Consider the following 23,224-nt stretch of genomic DNA (forward strand, 5'->3'; position numbering starts at 1 on the left):
CAAAAGTATTCATCACAGTTATGAGGAACTGCAGCTTTAAATATATGATGGACTTGCTGATGTCAGCAGCTGAGAACTAATGCCTGCTGATATCAGCTGACAGGACACTAATTACTAGTTATGGGAGGCTGTTGCCTGCGTAAAGAGCTACTCAATGAGTTATGATTTTGAAAAACTGTTATGTACAGGGCTGATTTGTGAAAAGATATGTGATATGAAAATACCATATAAGTTCTCAAGCTGATCTGTATGACAGAGATCTGTCTAATTAGGAAGAATCTATTTTAACACAGAGCCAAGAAAGTCCCCAGCTGGAGAAGAGGAATTCAAAGAAAGACACAGAAACATGACTGGGAAGGCTGACAGCAAGTGCAGCCTAAGCATGTTCTCTAGCATTTAATCAATAGTGGCCCTAGGACAATTATATCCTCACTGATAAGCTACCTAGTCATACTAAGGGGGAGGAGTTCCTGAGACAACATGGAAAGTCTGGTATCTTGGAATCCCACTATGGGCAGCTCCAGTCCTGTGTGGAATAATCAGTTCCATCTAATAGCTGGCCACCTAGGAAGGGAAAATAAAGCATGTGTCTCATGCTATTTTGGGGAAGCCAATCCAATCCAATTCAACAAGCGTTTATTAAATGCTCATTATGATCAAGGCGCTCTTGGGAGTAGGAAAACAAAACAACAAAAAGAAGAGTTTGAGTTTGAGGAGAGGGGGAAATGTAATCAGTAAACAAGTATATGGAAGTTTCTGACCATTGGCTCTGGATGCCAGAAAAGGATGGAATTGATCCTGATGATGGATTCTCACTCCAGTACTTGGACAACCATGGAGGGCACCTTTATTATGCATGTTGACCCATTCAAAACTGGTTTGACCATTGTGATCCCAGTTCCTTGGGATGCCAGTATGTCAAGGCTAATAAACCTGGAGACTGGTTTTAACCTTTTTTTCACCCTCTTGCTAGAATGTATTGTCACGGTTAAATTCCTTACTTCCCTTGCTCCATATTTCCTACTCCTCTTTAGTTAATTTAGAAAATACGCTTATTGTACTGGGCCTGTAAATAATAGAGCAGTCTCCTGTGGGTATCCCATTGGATCTTTGTCTAAGATGATATATAAGCTTGACCTTTGAAGGACTCAGGGCCTTCGGCTGGAGCATGGATACAGATGGGTGCTGCCCACTGTAGGGATAGAGACTACACCTGGGGGGTGTTTTTAACCAGCAGCTGTTCTACTCCTTTCCCTTTTGAGTAGCAGGTGCTCTTCCTCTGAACTCCCTTGTATGAAGGGACACTAAGCTTTTGGAGGGCAAGTGCTTGATATACTTCTCTGTGCCCTTAATCATTTCTTATTGATTGCATCCAGGAAAAAGATAGACAGTATTGTCACCAGTCCTCAGAAGACTTCTCAGATTCCTTGAAAGGCTGCACTATCTTTGTCAGATTTCATCACTAGAATAGTATTCAGTTCTTGGTGCCATGTTTTAGGAAAGATATTAATGCAAACCTATTTCAAATTGCTTTCATTCTCAGTGTGGGAGGGGGAGAAAGGAAGGGAGAGAATCTGGAACTCAATGTTTTAAAAACGAATGCTACAAATATTTGTTACCTATAAGTGGGGAAAATAAATAAGAAAAAATAAAATAAAAATATTTAATATTCTAAATAAGAAAATAAGAGAGGTATTAATACACTGAAGAACTTTCAGAGGAAGGTCACGAGGATGCCATATGCCTTCAGTGGAGGGAATTGGGAGTGTTTAGCCAAAAAAGAAGCAGAAATTGAAGGGAGATAAGGCATGAGATATGTGAAAGGTTGCCACCAGGAAGAAGGATTTGACATGTCTTTGTGGGGTCTGAAGGCAGAAGTAAGAACAACAAGAAGAAGTTATAAAGAGACAAATTTAGGTTTGATGCTAGGAAAAACATCCCAACTGTTAAAACTAAAAGTACCATTGGGAAGTCATGGGAATTAATCCATTCTCCCTCTTCCGTGAGTCCTAAGCATAGGGAAGACAATTGACTTTTTTGTTAGGTGTGCTATTGAGAAGATTTTTATTCAAACATCAGTTGGGGTAGTGAAATAATGTGATGTAGTTCCAAAGCCTAAGTCCCAAGGAAACAGATATATAGTGTAGGGAATTAAAAGTATCCTTAGGTGAGTTATACATTCAGGATATCCTGGACATGCCCAGGAACATCTTAATGTACCCCCCCCAAATTGGTATCTTCTCCTCATTCAAAGTTCCTTCATACCAGGAATGTTGTTGACATCTATTTGTATCCCTAGTCCTTAGCACAGTGCCTGGCTCATGGGAAACAACAAAGTTTGTGTACTTCATGATTTATTTTTAAACTTGTAATTTAAAATAAAGTTTCACTACTAATTAAAAAGTTAAGTTTAGTTAAGTCTATTTCTTTAGTTTGTGTGATGAAATAAAATAATGCTTTTCATTACTGAGTATTAATGATAATAACTAGCATAGCAGTACTTGAAGATTAGTCAAGTGTTTTATATACATTATTTTACAATGACTCTGAGATGTAGGGGCTATTATCATCCATATTTTATAGATGAGTAGACCAAAGTTAAAAAAGGTTAGGTTGACTTGCCCACAATCACATGGCTAGTAAGTTGCTGTTGTATTCTTTGAAGAGAACCAGTGATAGACAGAATTCAAACATGAGCTTTCTTGACTTCAAATCTGTCTCTCTACCTATCATATCACATTGACTCCCTGACTCAATATTTTATAGTATTCAATAAATATTCATCTTTAAAACAAAATTTAAAAGAGAATCCTTTGGGTGCACAGCCTAATCAAATATTCTACAAATATCTATGCTTCTGGATGTCAGCAGCAGGAATCATGTTCTGGAAAGAGTACTGAACTAGGAAACGAAGTTCCAGTTTTGATTCTACTATTACCTATAAAAACAGAAACTAAAAGCCCAATCAGACTTTGGCAACAATAATCCTCTTCCTTGACCACAGAAACATAGTTAGTTCAGGTTTATATAGTTCTTTAAGTTTATAAAGTATACTATATACACATGTTTTCCTTGGGCCTTGAGATAACAAATATAAGTATTATTTCTCCCATTTTTCAGATGATAAAATTGAGACTCAGAAAGATGGCAAGATCTGTCACATGTAACATGGCTAGTCATTGGCACAGCTGGGCTCAAAATTATTGCTTTCCAAATTGAAACCCAATGCTAGTTCCTCTATGGTCAAATTCCTGCTTCCATATTATCTTAAGCAAGTTGGTTCTCCAATCTCAGTCTTAAAATCTTCATTGGCAAAATGAGGAGGCTGAACTGGCTGACTTTGAATGTCTTTCCCACTTTTAAGTCTAGGATCCTGAGTATTCTTTGAAGGGGAATGAAATGCAGTATTTCAATGAGTCTGTGAGCTCATTGCTGTGGGTACTCCTTCTGATGCCAACTTTGGTCTCATCCAATTATTGCCTTTTAATTTTGTCTGATCCTGACCTATAGTGTCTCCAAAAAAAAATCATCCTTGGGATATTCTCCTAATGTACTTTTTTGACCTTTTAGTCAGTCAGTCAATAAACATTTATTAAGCATCTGCCATGTGCCAGGCGGCTGTTCTAAATGTGTAGAGATGCAAAAAGAGGCAAACACACACACACATACATACACACACAAATGCAAATAAATACAAGATTGAGAAAGTTGAGATCAGGAAAAGCTCCCTGTAGAACATAGCACTTAAGATACTTGGAGAAAGAGAAATTCTATGAGGTGGAGGTCAGGTGGGACTTTCATCTCATTGGTGGAGATTAGTTGGCAGCAGGAAAGGAAAAAAAAATGTGGAAGAGAAGAAAGGTTCAGGTTCTTCTTGCTCAGGTGTCTCTTCCAGTCTTTTCCACCTCAGGGAGATCTCCAGTTATTTTAGTCTCTTTCTAGCTTTCATATTCAAAAGAGAAGTTGAAAGATGCCAGCTTTTCTTTAGTTTGCCAAAGGGAATGAGTCTGGGAAGACGTTGATATGAGAGGAACTGGTAGTCTACATCATGTCCCTATACCTACATTCCAGCTTTGAAGGAATAGTCAATGCAAAGGTCCAGAAGCTCCCAAAGATGATCATCCCTATCACTTAGATTGCCTCTATAGAGTCTGATGGAAAAAGATTCCCTATAAGTCACCCACATACATTTTTTTATTTTCTTTTTTTCTCCTTCCCTCCCTCTTTTTCTCCCTCCCTCCTTTCTTTCCCTCCTTCCTTCTTTCCTTCCTTCCTTCCTTCCTTCCTTCCTTCCTTCCTTCCTTCCTTCCTTCCTTCCTTTTTCTTTCTTTTCTTTTTTCCTTTCTTCCTTTATTTCTTTTCTTTTGTGTGTGTGTAGATAATATTGTGTTCCTTATACCAACTCCCAGAATATTATAGGGACTTCTGAATGATATCTATGGTCACTTAGCCTAACCTTCCTCATAAGATTATATTGAGTGGTAGAATACCTGTTGCCCAGATTAGGAGGTACATTTGGATGGGTGGGTCACTGAGTATATCTACCCATACATCTATTGGGAATAGGGACTATAAGCATATGATATACTATCCAGAATTAGAAGAGTTTAGCCTAGATTGTAGTTTGAAGACTGGGTAGAATTTTCAGCAATCTCAAATTACTCTCTTGCTCCAAAACTCAGTTTTTTAACACCAATATTCTCCCAGTGATGCCATATGGCTGTGAATCATAGAACCTCACGATCTCTCAAGAATAAAAATTGTAGCTGGCCTAAGGGCAATAGAGTGTGAAACACAAAGTTGCAAAATATGGGAAGTTAGAATAAAATTGTAAAACATAGACTTCATCATGTAGCAACATGATTAATTTCTTAAGAGGGTAAGGGAAAGAATTCTGGTGACAGAATATAGTTGAAATCTCTTGACCAGTGTGAGAACTCTTCACTGAAAGATTAGTGCAGGATGAAAAAATTGTCCAGCCTCAGCAGCTTGAGAAGAGTAAGAGTTAAGTATCAATGTACAAGTATTTTCTAAGTAACCACCTGATTGCTTGTTGTCCTTCATTCTGGACAAGAACCAAAGTGATATCACTATGCTAGGGTCAAGTTAGTGTTTCCAACTGTGGCTGATCTGACCAATACAAGCTCAGAATGCTGTGCTGAGAGATCCTGTGCCAGTATCATACAATTAACTCTAAAGTTCTTAATAAAGACCTTGAAAGTGTCCTTGTATCACTTTTTTGACTACCTTGTGAGAGCTTGCCCCATGTGAAGACTCCATAAAATAGTCTTTTTGGCAAGTGTACATTTGGCATTTGAACAATGTGGCCAGCCAAAAGTTCACTTACCTTAGCAGTATACTTTCCCGGGGATGTCCACATTGATAATGAGGCTGACACACACACGTTGTCAGAGCTAGTTCGCTGTTTGGAAGGCTCTGAAGGAACGTGTGGGAGAGGAGAGGTATTAAACTGACTACCAAACTGAAGGTCTACAGAGCTATTATGTTGACCTCATTGTTGTATATTTATCAACCCTGGATAGTATACCAGAGCCATGCTAGGAAACTGAGTCGCTTATATTTGAATGTCTTAGGAAAATTCTGAAGATCACTTGGCAGGATAAAATGAGGTCCTTTCTCTCAACCCCATTCAGTGCTAGACTGGGGATACAAAGACAAAAGTGAAACTATCGCTGCCCTCAAGGAGCTTATATTCTATCTGAGAGAAAACTTGTACCTAAATAACTGTATCCAGAATGTATACAGAATAAATATAAAATAACTGGGAGAGTACAGAGGGGGAGAAGAGGAGAGATTAAGAAAGGACTCTATGGAAGACAAGGTTTGAGCTGACCCTCAAAGGAAGTTAAGGATTACAAAATATAAGAAGTGATTTAGAGAGTGTGTTCCAAGGATGGGAGGCATAGCCAGTGCAAAAGGAATGAAATAAAATATGGAATGTCACATGAAGGTCAGTTTGGTTAGATCAGAAAATGTGTGAAGGGGAGTGACATACAAAACTGGAAAAGTAGGTTGGAGTCAGGTTGTGAAGGACTTTAAATATAAGACAGAAGTTTGTATTTTATTCTAGGGAAGTGGGTGGGGAAGACCCACTTACAAAATCTTAGGTGCTTAAGGTATTAAAGTGAGAAGTACAATGACCTGGGAAACAGAAGAACAGGTTCTAATCTTAGCTCTGTAAATAATAAGCTGTGTGACTGTAGGCAAATTTCTTAATCTTCCTGGCACTCTTCCTAATCTGTTAAATGAAGAGATGGAAGAAGGTGATCTCTAAAGTTCTTTCCAACTCTGACATTCTATGATTCTATAATGAGGGAGAGGGAACCCAGTCCTGGATTAAATCTCTCATGTGGTCTTCAGAGCACAGGCAGGTAAACTTTGACAGTTTCCTCACATGGTCATTGGTGAAAAAAGGGTCTGTGCTGAGCTGAAACTGAACATGGAACCAGAGACTCAAAGCCCATTGGAATAGGGCTTTCTCTTCACTAGTGGAGATCAGCTGGTAACAGGAAAGAGAGGAAAGATTCAGAATCTTCATTCAGTTCAACAATGGATCAACACCAAGGTGTTGGTTTCTGCAAGAAAAGGAGATACTTCATCTCTGACGATCTTGAATCTGGAAATGAACTTGGTGGGGAAAATGCTTAGAGCATCTGCTTTAAGTTTGAGCCCACTCTTCCCAGGGACAGAGGTGGTATAGAAGAGGTGTGCCCCTGATTTAGAGAGATATTTTTTACTTCTGGTCATACTATATCTTTAAAAATAATTGATTGTTCAAATGATACTGGAATACTAATCAATAATATCAATAATGCTAACTCTAAGCAATTTATGCTGGTGGAAATCCCAAAAGAATGGGAGCTTAAGTTAACAGTATTAGACAGCCCCCACCTAGAACCCAGAGGAGGAGAGGTAGCCAGTCATGATCTTTCTGGGAAATCTGACTCATCAGTGCAAGTAGGAGTTGGGATAAGACTTCCCAGAGCTTATAAAAGCTAAATGCTGGTAAGGTATGTAGGAGTGTGAATCATGGATCATAGAAAAAAAAAAAAGATAGAGGGACAGAAAAGGAGAGGAGGAAAAGGAAATAAAAGGAAGAAGGGAGGGAGAAGAGAGAATATTACAGACAGAAATAAAGTTTTTAATAGCCTACAAAATTATAACTTCATTAAGGAGGGAAAGAAGGGGAGCCAGTCATATAATGGTAATAATAAGAGACCAGATATGTCTATCCTAGGGAGTACGTTGGCACTCCCTAACAAGATGTCAAAACAATCAGTGGCATATACCCCAGTGCACTGTCTGTTTCTTCTTTGAAAGATCTGGGGAAAGACATAAAAGATAGTGACACAGACTAAAAAGGTGTGACTGGGCTGTGATTAATACTATCAGAACAAAGGTTCCTAATATATTTAGTTCCTTTGGCAGTCTGGTGGAGCTTTGAGCTCTTTCTGAAAATAATGTATTCAAATAATTGAAGGAAATGCTACATTTCAGCTAAAAGTTAGTGAAAACACAGCTTTAAACTTTGTTTTTTTCCTATCCACATTCATAGAGCCTTTGAATTCTATTCATTGACTCCTCAAAAGTTCATGGACCCTAGGTTAATAACCCAAGTGCTAGAGAGAACAAGTACAACTATGATATTATGGACCCACCAAAGTTTCAAATTCTAATTGGTCTGGCAGGGAATATAGAAATAGTCAATGTTCTTTGTTAGTATTACTCTGATATAAACAACAACCAGCTTTGATAGGGGATATAAATAGGTACCTACTTATTTCCTTCCATTTATTTCAAACAAGAATTTATGATCAATAAAACTGAGCATCAATTGCTAAGGAAAGAACTACCTATTTGATAAGAATTGCAGAGAAATTTGGCAGCAGTCAGGTTCAAACCAATCTTAGTTTACACCATGTACCATAGTAACCTCAACACTAATAGTCCAAATGAGCATTAAAGGTCACATCATAAAAATGTTAGAAGAAAATTAGATCAAGCAGCTTTTTCAGCTCTAGTTTGGGCAAGCATTCTTAACCAAACAGGGAAGAAAGATAATAAAGAAGACAGAATGGAAGATTCCAAATATATGAATTCAAAAAGCTTTTGCACTAATGAAATCAATGCAGCTGGCATAAAAAGGGAAAGGTTCAAAGAGAAAGAAAAAGGAAAGAGAGGGAAAAAGGGAAGGAAAAAAGGAGGAAGAAAGGAAGAATTTTATGTAATTGTAATGACCAAATTTATCCCTGAGGAAGAGAAGAGAAGAGAAAAATAACTTTTTCTTGGCAATAGGGGATTATGAGCATGGAATGTTACATATATTGATATGTTGTATAGTTTTGCCGAACAGTTTTTTTTTTTTTCCTCTCTGGTTTTGTTTCAAAAGATGATTTGCTGAGTAGTAAAAGGAGTGGAAAAATATATATATTCAGAAATTAAAATGATATAAAAATAAAAGACATCAATTAAAAATGTAAAAGAAATACCCCCAAAAAAAGTATTTTAAAAAACAAGAATTCATTTTGTGCCTACTATATAAAAGACACTGTGCTAGGGAATCAAAGATATAAAATAGCTACTATGGTGACAGAGAAGCCCAAGACACAAATCAGAAAAATCTTTACTTTCCTCCCAAGCCTTGATTGGATTTTTTTGTTTGCTTGTTTTATTTACCTAAGTGAATTTAACACTCAGTGAGGTGATTAACATTCTTCAGATTGCTGTTTGTCAGGAACATCTAATCCTCATCACAATTTACTTTGCATTTAAGTCTTTACTTACATTATATTACCTAAATAATCTTCTTTGTAGTATCATCTATCAGTAAATATATATACATATATATATTATAGAATATGGATATTAGAATGTTAGAATATGGACATTATAGAGAATAATTCTGGGATCTCAGATGCATTTAATGAATCATCCCTATTACAATCAATTCAAAAAATATCTATGTTCTAAGAAGCCAGGTAGCCCTGAGTTCCAGTTCTGCCTTTTCTACATACTGACTGAATGGTTTTGGGCTAAGTCACTTAGGCACTCAATGATCTAGGCAACACAAAGTATAAAGTGGGGAAAATTGATAGAAAGATAGATTGATAGAAAGAGTTTCCTCACTGGGAGAGGGGGGGTGGGGGGGAGTTCCCTATACTGATGAAATAAAAGTTCCAATCCCTACTCCCAATCCTATTATATACTCATATCTATGCTAGAAAAATCAACAAGAAAAATAAGACAATGCTTGTCTTTAAGAAGCTCACATTCTACAGGGAATACTGTATTTTGGAATTGAAAAGACCTCAGAGGTCATCAAGTTAATTCTATTCTCCTTGTTGAGAAAATTAAAGCCCCACAAAGTTATGACTTGCCCAATGTCACACAGCTAGTTACTGGCAGAGCTATGATTAGTTAATCAACAAGCATTTGTGAAGTATATGTTATATATACTATATGCTGGCTCTGTGCTAAGTGCTAGAGATATAAAGAAAGGCAAAAACCAGTCCTAGTTCTCAAGAAGGCCACAGTCTAATGGGGGAATGAACACAACTAAGTACAAATATAATCTCAGAAGGAAGGTGCTAGCATTTTGGCAGATTAGGAAAATCTTATTACAGAAGGAGGGGTTTCAGCTGGGTCCTGAAAAAGTCAGGTCAACCAGGAGACAGAAGTGAGGGAAGACAGAATTTCAAGCATGAGGGATAGCCTGAAGTCAGGAGATGTAACAGCCAGTGGAAGGAACAACCAGCACACTAGTATCATTGGATTAAAGTGAATGTGGAAGGAAATGAGGTTTAAAAAGACCAGAAAAGTAGGAGAGAGACTAAGTTATAAAGGGTTTTAAATGCCAGGGAGTTGTGGATATCAGTAAGCAAATAGAATCCATGCATTCCTGATTCCCTACCCATTAATCTTTCTTCCACCTCACATAGTCTCGGGTAATTTCTTTTGTTTCATTTTTATTTAAAATTAAATTTCACTTCTATCTGTGCAATTAATATTAAAAAATCAAAAGATGGAATTCTATTCACTTTTGTGAGAAATAGTACTAAAGGGCATCTACTTAAAATGGTTTTAGATAAGAAGCACAATTTTTTGGAAAGACCCACAGTAGTAGAAGCAGGCAACTAAAATGGAGGTGCAGTGCACAGAGTGCCAGGCTTGGAATCAGGAATTCAAATCTGACTTCAGATATTACAATGTACATGACCCCGAACAAGTCACTTAACCCTGTTTGCCTCGATTTCCTCATTCAATGGCCATTGAATGGAAATGGAAATTCAGTGGGTAAAAGGGGAAAGGAAGCAACTAGTATCTTTGCCAAGAAAACTCTAAATGGGATTAGGAAGAGTTAGACCGAACTAAAAAACAATTGGACTACAAGAAATAGAAGTCACTGCTTTTGTTTAAATAGTTTGAATACGGCAGAACTAGACTTGTAACTAAACTAGAACTTCTTTCTAGTATCCGTTTGATAAGCATTTTAAGCATCTTCTAAATAGTTCCTTCCCCCAAAGAGCTTATGTTTTATTTGGAGAGTTTGTGAGCAGTAGAAATAGAAAGGGGATGGAACTAACAAGGAGACTAAGAAGGTCTTTGTGTTTGTGATCCTATCTGAGCTGAACTTTGAAAGAGGCTTAAAAATTCTATTTGTATAGTTTTTGCAAAAAACAAAGAAAATAAAATGAAAGATTTTTTTTCCAAAAAAAAGATGTTTAAAATTTAGGAACTTACACTATTCTTCTTACTAATTCCCATTCTGATCTGATCCAAAATAGGTTAAATAAGGTCTGTATCCAGAATAATAAGAGCAGAATTTTTTAAAAGTACTCTTTGTTTTATTTTATTAATCAAAAAATATTTTATTGAAGCTGATTTTTTAAATCACTGTCACTTCTCAGTGATTCCTCTCTTCAATAAAATTCCATTTCAGTAATCATCAAAAATGTATTATATCTAATTTTCCAAACCTTATTGAAATCCTTATATTCTTTTTTGTTAATCTTTTTTCCCCTGGATTTGTCTAATTCTGAAAGTGTATTTTGAAGCATCCAATAATTATTATTTTACTATCTAGTTATCCCCATAATTTAATCAGCTTTTCCTTTAAATATTTATGTGCCCAAATATTTATATAATATATTACTTTGCTTATTTGCTTTTAACTATTACTATTTTCACTCCTGTTTTGTCTTAAAACTTGATTTTCACCACTACTTCTTGGATTCAATTGAGATATAATAAATCTACTTTAATCCCTCAATCTAATTTTGCAAACTTTATATTTTAATTGTGTTATAAGCAATGTATTACTGTTTTTTTTCTTTCTGATTCTTTCTGACATTCTCCCATTTACATTCAAGATTATAACTGTTAGATTTGTTGTCTAATTCAATCATATCCTATTATAATGTTTTATTTCTTTGTTCCCTATCCTACCTTTTACTAGATAAGAGAAAGCAAAGAAAGGAATTAAATTAATACTAATAATTTATAGGTATCTCAATTTTCTCCCACGTCCTTCATTTCACCCAGACTAGATTAATGAACCATGCTCCTTCCCCCTCTTTTATTTTTAATTATAGTCCTCTTTAGTTGGTTTGTTTGGCTTGTCACTATTACTTTCCTAGATCTACCCTTTCTCTTAAACCCATCTCTTCCTTCTTTCAGCTCCTTCCAGTTCCCAGTTTACCTTATTGTTTTTCTAGATTTCTCCCATTCCCCAGTTCCTCCCCTATCAAAAAAACAAACAAACAAACAAAACAAAAAAACAAACCATTCCCTTGTCTGGCTGAGATAAAAAGAAGGTTAATGAGATACCTATTTTCCATCACTTCCATCTTCATGCTAATACAATCTCCTCTTGTCATGACCTTATGATGAAAAATAGTAACTTCTTCTCTCATTATTTTGATCCCCTAATGTATTCCCTTTTTCCACCCTTTTATTTTCTATCTATTTAAAGAAAATAAAGCAAAACAAAGTAAAACCAAAAATCATTCAGACCCTGAGTTTGTCTTTGTTCTCGCTTTGACCTTTGAAGATAGTAGGATTCTGAAGGGACAATATTTTCTTTTAAGTGTGTGTGTGAGTATGCATGAATGCATGTGCATGCTTAGGTTTCAAAATTTCTACTTAGGTTTTTTTTGGGTTTTTTTTTTTTTTTCCTGAGGCAATAGTGGTTAAGTGAATTGTCCAGGGTCACGCAGCTAGAAAGTGTTGAGTGTCTGAGACAAGATTTAAACTCAGGTCCTCTTGATTTCAGGGCTGGTGCTCTATCCACTGTGCTACTTAGCTGCCCCAATTTCTACCCAGTTTTAGTTTTCTCAACAGAAATCCTTGGAATTGATCAATTCTATTTCTTAAAAATCCACATTTTTCTTAGTTTTGAGGTTTTTTCCTTATATTTTGGGGATATCATATTTCAAGTTTTCCTTTTCTTTCAATATTTGCTACATAATCTTGTGTAATCTTGATATTAATTCCTTGGTATGTGGTCTGTTTCTTTTTGTTTGTAGTACTTTTTTTTTTCCTATTTAACCTTGAAGCTCTGGACTTTGGCAATCATATTTTGAAATGTTTTGAATATGGAGATTTTTTCAAGTGATCTTCTATATATTCTATCTTCATTTTGTACCCTGGTTGCAGTAGTATTGGTATTTTTATTTTGTAATTTCTTTTTTTAATTAACTAATTTTATTTTGGACTTAAGAAATAAAACAAGTCTTTCCATAGTGAAGTGGAATAGGAAAACAGGATTGTAAATTGCATGTACAACTTGCTATTTCTTTCAAATATACAACCAAATTATCATGTAATTTTCTTTTTCTCCTTTTCCCCTCATTCTAAACTTGGAAATGGCTACCATCAGGCACAAATCTGTGTGCACATCTGCGTACGCGCACACGCGCACACATACATACATACATACACATATATTACATATATGTAAGCTATCAGTTCTTTTTCTGGATTCAGACAATATCTTTTCTGACAGGATTTTGCAATGAATTTGGGATTTATAATAGAATGATTTGGGTGCTCAAAGCTGCTCTTAAAACAATTCTACTATTACAGTATACAGTGTTCTCTTAGTTCTCATTTCACTCTTCATTATTTTGTGGAGGTTTCTCCATGCATTTCTAAAAATCATTGAGCTCTTCATTTCTTATAGAATATTAATATGACATCATGAACATATACCACAATTTGTTTAGCCGTTTCCTAATTAATGGGCATTCCTGCAGTTTCTAGTTTTTTACCACTACAAAAAGAACTACTATAAATATTTTAGAACTTGTAGGTTCTTTCCCATTTTCTCCAATCTTCTTGAGGAACAGATCTAGAAGTAGTATTGCTGAGTTAAAGAATACAGGCAGTTTAATAACTCTTTTGGTATAATTCCAAACATCTCTCCAAAAGGGTTAGTTCAGCTCACAGATCCGCTAATAATGAATAAAGGTCTCAATTTTTTTTCACATCCCCTCCAACAATAGCTATTTTCTCTTTCTATCATTTTAGCCAATCTGACATGTGTAAAATGATGTCTCAAGATTGTGTTCATTTACATTTCTCTAATCAATAATGATTTAGAGCATTTTTATATGACTATAAATTATTTTGATTTTTTCATTGGAAAACTATTTCATATCTTTTGGCCATTTTTTCTATGGGGGAATGACTTATATTCTTATAGATTTGAAAATATTCTCTATATAGTTGAGATAGGAGACCTTTGGAACTATCTATAAAAAAAAAATTTCCCCCAGTTTTCTGCTTTCCTTTTGATCTTGGTTATAGATGTTTTATTTGTGCAAACCTTTTTAATTTAATGTAATCAAAATAGTTCATTTTACATCTTATAATACTATCTCTTAATAAATTGCTCATTTATCCATAAATCTGATAAGAACTATGATCCACATTCTTCAAATTTCCTTGTAAAATCTCCCTTTATATGTAGGTATTGTATCTCCCTTTATATTTAGGCAATGTATCTATTTTAATCTTATCTTAGTAAATGCTGTAACATATTGGTCTAGGTCCAATTTCTGCCAGAAAGTTTTCCAACTTCCGAACAATTTTTCCAAATAATGTATTTTTATCCCCCAAACTAAAGTTTTTACATTTGTCAAACGCTGGATAATTATGTTTGTTTACTGCAGTGGATTGTATGTCTACACTGTTACATTGATCTACCTTTCTATTTCTTCATTTTCTTAATTTCTGCCATATAATATAATTTAAGATCTGGTACTGCTAAACCTCCTTCCTTTACATTTTCCCTTCATTAGTTCTTTAGATATTCTTGACTTTTTGTTCTTACAAATGATTTTTGTTATTTTTTTCTAATTGTGTAAAAAAATTTTTTTTGGTAATTTAATTTGGATAGCATTGAATAGAATAATTGTGATAAAAATGTCATTTTTATTATCTTGACCCTGCCTACCCATGAACAATGAAATTATTTAAATTTGATTTTATTTGTGTACAAAGTTTCTCTTGTGGTTTTATTCATATAGGTTCTGGGTTTGTTTTGGTAAGCATACTTCCAGGTATTTCACACTATTCAGAGTAAGTTTAAATGGAGTATCTCTAGCTATCTCTTCCTGCAAGATCCTGTTGATGATATATAAAAATGGTGATGATTTATGTGGCTTTAATTTATATCCTGCTAATTTGCTGAAATTATCAATTATTTCAATAACTTTTTAAATGACTCTTTAGGATTTTCCTAATATATCATCATATTATCTGCCTTATTTTTTATTCTGAGTCTTTCTATTTCTTTTTCTTCTTTTATTGCTATTCCTAAGATTTTCAATAGAACTTGAAGAATATCACTCTGGGCTTAGTAGGAAGGCTTCTAACTTATCCCCATTATAAATATAATAAATATTATAGGAATATAATGGTTTCTCTCAAAGTAGAACTGGAAAGGTTTGAATAGATGTTTGATGATCAATTGGGTGGGAATTTCTGCATTGGATTGATTGAGATCCTTCTAACTCTGGGAATCTGTGGTTTTAAATAACACCAAGGAATGTATCCCTAGAGAGTCAAGTTGCCAGTTTTTAGTAAAGATTGTATCAGTACATGTATCTGTCTGTTGGAAAGTTTTGATTGGTTAGCAATCTCACCATGAAGTTATGCCTTTCCAAATATTGAACTCCCAGCAAGCCCTGGTAATCCCTGATCTACTCAGCATAAAGCTCAGCATTCACTTTGCAGTCATTGGTGGTAAAATGCTGGCTAGACTTAATATATTACCTTGTATTAATTTAGAAAAAAAATGAAATCTGGTCTCAGACATTTAACACTTTCCTGGCCGTGTGGCCCTGGGCAAGTCACTTAACCCCAATTGCCTCAGGGAGAAAAAAAGTGAGCTAGTAAGCAAAAGATTTAGAATTGGGAATGGGTCTGAGATCCAAAGATCAAATCTTCATAAATGTATTACCAGTGTGACCAGCTTTATTTCAGTGAAATTGATCTGCTGGTTGTTTTCCAATTAAGAGGTTTCTGACTCCATAGCTTTTGCTTAGACTAGTTCCCCGATGTGTAGTATGCTCCTTCTTCATCTCCATGGAAGCACAGTAGGAAAAAACAGAATCGTGGTAATTTAATTGGAATTCTATCTTTATCACTTACAACCTGTGTGACTTTGAGTCATTTAGTTCACCTCTCTGAGCCTCAGTTTTTTCATTTGTAGAAAAAGAAGGTTGGACTAGATGGTCCCTAACATTTTCTCCAGCTCTAAATTTATGATCCTGTGATAGAATCTCAAGCATTGAGACTTAGACCCGATTGGCTTTTCTCTGTCAGCATTGTCTTCATCTTTAGATTAAGCTGTATTCACTTAAATATACCTTTTCCTTATCTACTTATGTATATGTCATGGGTCATCTTTCATCCCAAAGAATGAAAGCTCCTTGAGGATGAAGACAATTTTGTTTTTATCTTTGTATCCACGGTATTTGGCACAGAGTAGATTCATAATAGATGCTAAATTGACTTTTAGCACAGAACTCAGGTTCCTCATCTCTAAAATGGAGATTATAATAACTATGCTATCTAGGCTGAGACTCAAAGGAGGTAATGTAAGTAAAGTTATTTTTTGAATGTCTGCTGCTGTTGCTGTTTTATCTCAATAGTCTGTTCATAGTTTAAGTGTCTGATTCACTTTGAAAGCTGAAAAAGGAAGGACCTTCCAACAAGACCAGAGTGGATTCTCCAGCCAATCATTCTGTCACCCCTTTTAAAGCATCTTGTTGATCACAGTAAAGTGGAGAGGTACAAAGTCCCTTCTGGGGGGGGAGCGGCCCTTGGCACTGTGCTAGCTGGATGCTGACAGATGGAGCAGCTGTCTCTGTCACTAGAAACAGTTGCTGAGATTGACTTGGGTCAACACCACTTTCCCAGTGCAAGCCTGATCATTCATTCATGCATTTGTTCACAGAGCATCAAAAAGTAAAACTAAACAAAGTAGAATATTGTGTTGGGAAGTAGGTCACTTTCTAAAACCAATTCTTTGTTTTAAAGAGAGAAAGTGAGATTGGGAATACTGGTGAACAAGCCCAGCTGGTATTCTAGGATGGAAAGGAAGCAACAGGACTAATAGAAGACAAAGAGAATTAGACTGAATGAAAGCAGTAGAGTCGGGAAGGAACTAAAACATGATAGGAAGATATTATTAGCCATTCAGGTCAAAACACAGAAAGCAAAAGAAGAGAATCATGTTGGGCCAAAGATATGGAAAATATGTCAGAGATTTCTAGTATCTTTCACGGATTTTCAAAATCTGGTCCCTCTGTACCTTTACTCAGAATAACCATAAAATCTCTAACCAATGAGTATTATCAGAGACTTAAGTACAGTACGATTCTCCTCCTTGAAGGAGAATGATTCCTCATGGCAGTTGTAGAGAATTAAGTAATCAATTGATGTTAACAAGGAAAATTTTACACAATGACAATTAACCTGGTTACATTTGATCACAGGATTAGAGTTAAAAGGGATTTTACAGGTTTTAAGTCCAACTTCTTCATTTCATGCAAGAGGAAACTGAGGCCCATGGTCACACAGTAGGTAGCTGAGGCAGTATCTGAAATCCCTATCTATTTTCTGCTTGAACAAGTGAAGGAACTCAGTATCTCCAGAGGAAGCCTATTGAACTTTTTTATATCATTAACATTTAGGAAGTTTTCCTTTTATCAAATTTCAGTTGACCACTTTGTATCTTTTACCTGCAGAATGTCTTGGGATTCTATAACTATGTAGCAACGTGGCAAGGAATGGGAGTGAAGGGAAGTGGATGAATTGAGATTCCTGGGGCAAGGATAGGGAGGATGGAATATGCTTCTTGTGTGACAACCAGCCAATTAGCTCTACTCCCCTTGGTCCTGATTTTCCCCAACATAATTTCTCTCCATCTGGAAAACCAGACTCTTCCTCTGGAATACCACTGTATTTTGTTAGGTCAGCTTTGGCCTTATCTAGTTTGACTCTGGCTCTCTATAGTATTCCCTAGACATTTCCAGCTGTCCCACCACACATATTCCATCCCTCTCTTAACTATCTCACAACCACCAATATCCAGCTCCCCTTATATGCATTGTTGCCTTGGTTTCTTTGAGTGGAGGAACTGACACGTTTGCTTTTGCTTATCCCCCAAATGCTCAATAAATATATTCTTCCTTCCTTCCTTTCTTCCTTCTTTCTAACTTCCTTTTTTCCTACTTACCTTCCTACCTATCTTCCTTCCTTCTTGCCTAACTTCCTTTTTTCCTACTTTCCTTCCTTCCTATCTTCTTTTCCTCCTTCCTTTCCTTCTTTCTTTCCTTCCCTCCTTTCCTCCTTCCTTCTTTCTAACTTCCTTTTTTCCTACTTTCCTTCCTTCCTTTCTTCCTTCTTTCTAACTTCCTTTTTTCCTACTTACCTTCCTACCTATCTTCCTTCCTTCTTTCTTTCCTTCCCTCCTTTCCTCCTTCCTTCTTTCTTTCCTTCCCTCCTTTCCTCCTTCCTTCTTTCTTTCTATCAGGAATGTCAACCCTTAGAATTCTGTGACAGTCATACCCTTCTCTTAGATAGGCTTCCCAGCAGTGTGGACCAATATTCCCCCTCACTCCTGCCTCCCACTATAATTCCATGCCATTGATCTGCTTCCTAGGAGGCTCACTCTCATCTCAGGATCAGCTGGGGTTCAGCAGCAGTGTGGCAACATATCCACTCTCTTCTCTCTCTAACCCCTATTATAAATGCCACACTAAAGCTTGCTTTGGCAGCACATTGAAACTAGAACGATACAGAGAAGATTAGCACGGCCTCAGCATAAGGATGACACACAAATTCAGGTCCTTATTTTTATGTTTAATATGATTGAACTCTATCAAACTTCTAGCTGATCTGGGGAAGAGAAAGGGAATAATTTAGGCTCTGTTTGTCTCATTTCCTCATCTGCAAAATGAGGGGACTGGACTGGATGGCCCCTGAGACTCTTTTCAGTTTCATAATCCTAGATTCTTTCCCTCATGTTTCCCATTTTCTTCCATTTACTGAAACTCAGTTTTTCTTTGAAGATATATTTCCTGCCACCATCTACAAAAGTTGCTGAGCCTTCTCTCACTTCTGACACACAGAGCCAGGAAGAGAAATTGGCATCCTCATGTTTCCCACTGATATTTTCAGACCCTCCCTATGCTACCATCAGCCTGAAATAACTTCCACGCCTGTAAAGATTGGGGGCAGTGAAATGGTACAATGAGTATAGTGGTAGGCTTGGAGTCAGGAAGACTCAGCTTCTTGAGTTCAAATTCCACCTCAGACACTTACTAACTGTGTGACACTGGGCAAGTTACTTAACTCTTCGTTTTCCTCATCTATAAAGTGAGCTAGAGAAGGAAATGGCAAACTACTCCAATATCTTTGCCAAGAAAACCCAAATTGGGTCATGAAGAGTCAGAAACAGCAACCATCACTACCTTTAAAGATTTTGACCAGATTCTCCTTCTTTCTCAAGAAGTTCAGTGTCTGGCTCACATTCTCTCCATTCTTTAGTTTCTGAACTTGAACAACACCCATGATCTTAGTTTCCAGATTATCTCAGTCCCATAGGGAAGTGACTATACTCCTAAATATCTTCTATCTCCTTCAAGGGAATCAGCCCTGGATGCTGGGATTTCTAATTGTGGATTTTCCTGTTGCTCTTTCTTCATCTTTGAAAATCTCACAGCACTATATAAACGCTTGGTATTATTTTTATTTTCATTTGCTGCTTTAGAATTTCATTTCCAAGAGCCCCACCTGAACTCATTTTCTCTATAGATTTTTAGGTCTTTAGCTCCTATCTAGCCTTTTTCTGAACATTTTGAAATTAGTTCTCCAAAAATCTAGGATACCTGTCAGATTGAATTTGGCCTTCCACTACTTACGTATCAAAAATTCTAGGATGGAATGATCATTTCTCCCCAAGGTTCCCATCATTTCTATCTCAGGAGCCAGTTCCTCTCTGAGCCAGGTTCAGAATAGCAGTTCTTGTTGTTTCCTCTACCTTTTGAAATATGAATTGTCATGCAAAGAATTTTTGTAGCTATTTTTTTTTGCAGAGGTAGAACTACTCTCTCTCTCTTTATATATATGTGTGTGTGTACATATACAATATATGCACACATATACATATATATGTACATACATACATACATATATGTATGTATATATTATATTTGTTAAGTTTTTTCAGTGGTATCCAACTCTCTGTGATGCTATTTAGATTTTTTCTTGGCAAAGATAGTAGAATAATTTGACATGTTCTTTTCCAGCTCATTTTACAGATGAGGAAACTGAGGCAAACAAAGCTAAGTAACTTGATCACAGTCACACTTGTAGTGTCTGAGGTCAAATTTGAACTCAGGTTCCCTTAGCTCTAGCGTTGGTGATCTATTCACTACCCCACTTAGCTGCTCTCAATAGAGGTATAAAAAACTGATTGTCTCATCACAATTATGTCTTAGCTCATGACTGGATTTGTACTTTCTCTGTTGTAGCAGTCTGTAGTACACATCTTTAACAATATTGCCTCTATTCTTCCTCTTGATATTCACCTAAATGTCCCCAATTCTCCCCCAACGCCCATTTCTGGATTTCCTCACTTAAAAATACTCAAATAATATTCAGGTGGATGTGTGATCTCAGCCATTAAGATATTTCCTTCTTTATAGTCAACTGAGACCTGTCAATGCCTGTCCATCATGTGTAATTTTTCATATCTGTTATAAGTTTGTCCCAGGGCATCTGCTTAAAAGGGGGCTTTCCTTACTTTTTTGTGACTTCACAATGTTTCCAGTGAATCACACAGGCTGCCTAATAGATATCCTTCGCTTTAGCCATATGACTAGTCAATTTCCTTTTCCATTTGTAAATTTATTTTATGGTATCCTTTTTCCAGTCTTTCATAGTTTCTCATTTTGTAGATATAGCAACCTTCTGACACAATCATATACCTCTGCATTACTTTGTGAGAGAGACTCAGTTAATTGGAGGGGGGAGGGAAAATATAATTTGCAGCTAAAGTACAACACTGGTAGAATATTGGTATGTAAAAGATGAGCCTTTGTTTTGGGGAATCAGGAAGCCTCCCAAGGAGGCTAGGTGATGCAGTGGAGGGAGCCCTGGATTTGGAGTTAATTTGAGTTTCAATACAATCTCAGCTGCTTTCTAGCTACCGGACCTAGAACAAGTTAATTTCTATCTGTCTCAATTGTTCTCAACTGTAAAATGAGGAAAATATTAGCATCTACCTCCCAGGGTTGTTGTGAGAATTAGATATGACATTTGTAAAGTGCTTAGCACAGAATCTGGCACATACTAGGCACTTAATAAATGCTCATTTTCTTCCTTCCTTTCTTTTTTGACATTTGACACAATCAATATGATGTCATTTGCAAACAACATCTAGAATCCCTCTTTAACATCATTTCTGCATTTACTATTTTGTGCCTTATTTGATATTACTGATCAAAGGGTTTGTGATGAATTTTTCATAATTTTAGGATAGGAGTCACTTTGTATTTTGGTCTTCCAGACTAAATGCATTTTTGTTTTTGTTTTATTTTTGTTAAATGGCAAAAAAACAAAAAACAAACAAACAAAAAAACAATGGGAGCTTATGTTCTTTACATTTACATCAATTATGTGATGGTAAAGAGGTAGTCCACTGGAATATTACTTGCAAACTTGTTTTGTTTCATTTTATTCTCATTCAGTTCTTCCTTTTAAGGACAGCCAAGATTTTACCTTGCATAGAAAAGACTATGACCAAATTCCCAGTTTGTAGCTGGGTCCAGATACAGGTAGGCATTTCCACCCTATCTGGCAAAGAGTCCTGCTGCCATGGGTGGGAGCTCAGCAGACTCCCAGACAGAGACTGAGCTGTCCCAAGGGTCCATAGCCAGGGAGGAATATGGTCTTCTCAGGATGGTCCAGGGGCCCTTTTATAGGATCCTTAGAAGAAATCCAATGCTTTCAGTCTCTTGGGGAATTGTTTTATTGATGGAAGCAGAGTTCTAGGTGTATGGTATACACGTATATATGTATATATACATGTTTGTGTGTATATTACACTGTTGCTCTACCTCCTCTTTTATCCACTATCTGGATGGGTCCAGATATGGGGCACATTCCATCAAGTTTTAGAGATCTTTGAAATAAAATTTACCACTTTCCATTAGCATTTTTATCTCACCTTGATAGTTACTTGTAGCTTATGCATTTGTGTACATATATTTGAAAATAGGGGTTTTATTGCTGGCTCTTGGATTTTGTCTGCTGTGAATTACTGGGAAGAGTCTCTGCTACTATTCTTCCCACATTAGAGCTACTCTCTCTTGTCTAGCTTAGTAGATATACATAGGCATTTCTGTCTCTCCTCTTCTCTTTTCAGTCTAAAACCCTTTTGATTAGCTTTTCAAGACTCCAAGCAAATATATTTTTATCAGTCCTTATTGTATATACTCCATTCCTATCTAGGAGTCCAATATCCATATATTTCATCTCATGATTCAAAAATGCAAATCCTATTCTCACATACTCTCTTCCTACCCAGCTAGAAATTTTATTTCTTTTAAAAATGTTTTCTTGATGTTATTTTTTATATCACTGTCATTTCCCTAAACCATGATTTTATGACCGCCTCCATCAACAGAACCTTCCCTCATTATCATCTCATAGATTTCCTATAGGCATTTTAAACTCCACATGTCCAAAACTGAACTTGTTATTTTCCCCAAGCCCCAAACTCTTCCCTTTCCCAAATGTCCTTATAACAGTTGAAGGTACCTCTATCTTCTTAGTCACTCAGACTTACAACCTAGTGTCATTTTTGAGTTTTCATTCTCTCTCACCCTGGCAAAATTCTACCTTTGCCACATTTCTCATATGTGGCCCCATCTCTTTTCTGACATTGGAACGACACTGGTAGAGGCTTTCATCGTTTTATACTTGGACTATTGCCATTGCCTTCTGATTGGTCTCTCTGCCTCATCCCTTCCCACTCCTCATCCTGGTCTCCTGACTTCTCCAGTTTCCTTCAAATCTCAGCTAAAATTCTACCTTAAACAAGAAATTTTCCCTGTACCTCTTTAATGCTGTGCCCCCTTCTCTATGTATATATTTTATAAATATATATCTTACTGTATATATATATATATATATGTATGTATGTATGTATATATATATATATATATGTATGTATGTATATATATATATATGTATGTATGTATGTATGTATATATATATATATGTATATATATATATATATCTTGTTGGTACAAAGTTGTCTGGGGACAGGACAGGAAACATATTTGTCTTTGTTTCTCCAGTATTTAACACTATACCTGGTACATAACAGGAGCTTAATAAATACTTGTTGACTTGATTTGACTATATTAGAGGACTGGTTGATGCAGACTTAATCCTCAGTTTGTGTCTGAATTTGCCCTTCTTGATGGGCTATTCAGAGCATATGCAGATGCTCTTGGCTATCGCCAATCCAATCACATGTGGAGGTTTGGCGTGCCAACTTTTGGCCATAAGTGACTTAGTTGGGGTTGGGAGAAGGTTGGTATTGTTTATGCAGGGAGTCTTCTGGTTGCTGCAGAGCTGGTAGAACCATTGACTGGGATTACTGAACCAGAACTGAGTTTGC

General features: G+C 36.2%; 1 pseudogene; it reads left to right on the forward strand.

Annotated features, from left to right (window-relative positions):
* Positions 1-18,294: 18,294 nt before the first annotated feature.
* Positions 18,295-18,395, forward strand: LOC127542199 (uncharacterized; annotated as a pseudogene).
* The last annotated feature ends 4,829 nt before the right edge of the window (positions 18,396-23,224 follow it).

Source organism: Antechinus flavipes, chromosome 6, assembly GCF_016432865.1.
Source record: "Antechinus flavipes isolate AdamAnt ecotype Samford, QLD, Australia chromosome 6, AdamAnt_v2, whole genome shotgun sequence".
Taxonomy (NCBI): Eukaryota; Metazoa; Chordata; class Mammalia; order Dasyuromorphia; family Dasyuridae; genus Antechinus; species Antechinus flavipes.